Consider the following 2,682-nt stretch of genomic DNA (forward strand, 5'->3'; position numbering starts at 1 on the left):
TCTGCGAGCGGAGATATTGATATATTATAAGGATTTGTTAAGTCGACCAATGAAAATTTTTAGTCTAATTATATATCAACGACCGTTAATAATAGAGACTTACATTTGCACTTAGGATGACCAAAGGTAACAGATCTGAAATCCTGAGTGATTGTGAACTCGTCTGTCTATTGAGGGCGGTCTTTTGATTTTGATATGGGTGAGAAGTGGCCTCAGATCGCTGACTCAACAAGCCTACCATTTTGGGGATTCGTCTGATTAGGGAGTTGGAAACACAATCACACAAGATGGAATTCACTCTTTTCCCGAGGCAAGGATAAATAGATAAATTGCTTCTTTAAAAGCTGATTTCAGGTTTGGAACAATGTGGCGTCACATTCTCTCCTGGTCTGAGAGGGGTTTAGTTATAGTTGGACTATGATCTTGTCACACCCCACCCCGTGCCCGCACTCCTGAGCCCGAGGAGAGGCGTGAGGGACCGCAAATACCACCATTTTGTGATACTTACTGTCTAACTGAACCTCTTTACAACATTAGTAAACTTTAAGTCAAGGAGATAGACAACAACTGATTTAGTAGGCCCATTTTATATTACAATAATGTAATGTTTATATAACTCCAAGACTTAACTTCAAAGTTTACAACAAAAACTGTAAAACCCTCCATAAGTGTAACTGTGGCATGTGGCAGACCTTGACCTTAGCAGCACCCTGGAACTCCTCACCTTCCTAAGACGGGAAAAGACATAAAACATGGAAAACGTGAGCTACAAAGCTCAGTGAGTGGCAGCTTTAAATAACCATAAGTTTGATTTTAGAAGTATACTTTTTGGAAACAAGAACATTACCACAAGTTCAATATTATTTTTCCAGCCAAACCGCTAGATTATCTCCAGCTCAATCGCTGGTTAAAATAATCAACCCCAGCTTGACCACTGGTTATCATATAATGTAAACATCCCTAGCTTTACCACTAGTTATCCCTGGCATGATCATACATTAAAGTAATATAACAATAATTCCTGTGGAAACTTTTCCTGTACCCTATTATCTCGCCAATGTGCACATCGACTATTTTCCCGCTAGCTATGCTGAGGTAACTTGACTATATTTCCCACCGATTGTCACCGACTATAATTTGCCATCGAGCTGACTATATTTTCCCGTCAAGTACCTTTTCAAGCTTTCTAACTATATATCCCGGGTATAATTTCAGTTTCCAAAATAAACATACAAGCAATATCTTAACAAGCATAGTAATAAGATAAACATATATCCCTGATCATGCCAATTTAACATTATCCTCTATATATAATTACCTATGTATAGAAATTTCATCAACAATACAACAACACAATAACCACTCACCTTGGTTGATTTGGAACTTTCCTTTCCGAAGTTCCTTAGGTTTCCTTGGTTCCCTTTTGAACCCTAAATTCCAGATTCAATTATCAGCTTAGATTACTCATAGTTCCAGAACTTATTTTAAGATACTTCCTTCTGCAAACATGTTCTAAAATGTCTCAAGAAGATTACCCTAAAATCTTAGCTCCGAAATTCTCGTTTTTTCTCCGGAATCATCAAAACATCAAGGCTGGCCGAAGCTTACTCGACAGCTTGACCCTTTTATCTTTTTCTCAGTTTTCAGCACGATCCTTTGGAACTCTCCAGCAGCCCTACCCTGAAAAAAGACTCGTGGAGCTTTCAAGTGGCTTTGAAATCACTCCAAACACATGAGTATTCTGGGAGAATTCTTCGTCCCAAGTCGATGCTACTTCTTGTCCTTTCTGTCTGACAACATCTTCCCCTCTTGGAACCCCTTGACCAACGCATGGTCTTGCTACCAACGCATGAGTTCTTCCATCAACGCATAATCTTCTCTCAATCAGTCTTCGTACACTTTTCTAAATGTCCTTTGAAGAGAATTTGAGTTCTCATCTGAAGTCCTTGGCCCTATTTATAGGCGTCCAAGATCTCTCTAAGGCTGATGCCTCCTACTTGGCCGCATGTCCAAGTGTCCTTTCCTTACATTATTAACGCACTTGCATCATTGCAATCCAAGGTTTCTTGCTCCCTTTTTACCAACACATAGCCCTCAATTTTGCATGTCTTATTGTGCATCCACCTCATTTGCTTAAGGCCTAAGGTTTCTTCCTAACAAGCCACATGTTCGGATGATGTCCTTGAATGCGTCCATAGTTCGTATGCGCTCATCTAACCACAAATGCGTCCATCCAAATGCCACAACATTCCTATGTTCGGACATCATCCATTGGCACATGCGCCCATCCCATGTTTACACTCTTGTGGTGTCACCCTTCAAGCCATTGCTGCCTAGCACCTTTCCCCATATGCGACTCACTAACCTCGATTATGCCATTTCCAATTAACATAAATTACCTTGTGCATCCCATTAACGGAACTTGGTCGCATATACTAGATGCTCGCAAGGCTCTTCCTTGGCCGCATGCCCTCTATCGTATGGCTTACCTTTTGCCTTATGCGTTCAACTAGGATTATGACTAACCCTTTTCCACCGCATACTATTTGCTCAAACCTTGTCCTAGCGCCCCACAGGCCTCGGATGTCCAATGCAACCAATTCTCATAAACCTTATTACCGCAAGCCTTAGCAACGCAAGGATAATTCCCCATGCGTCCACCGTAGCTTATTTCATTACCTA

Source organism: Benincasa hispida, chromosome 2 (assembly GCF_009727055.1).
Source record: "Benincasa hispida cultivar B227 chromosome 2, ASM972705v1, whole genome shotgun sequence".
Classification (NCBI taxonomy): Eukaryota; Viridiplantae; Streptophyta; class Magnoliopsida; order Cucurbitales; family Cucurbitaceae; genus Benincasa; species Benincasa hispida.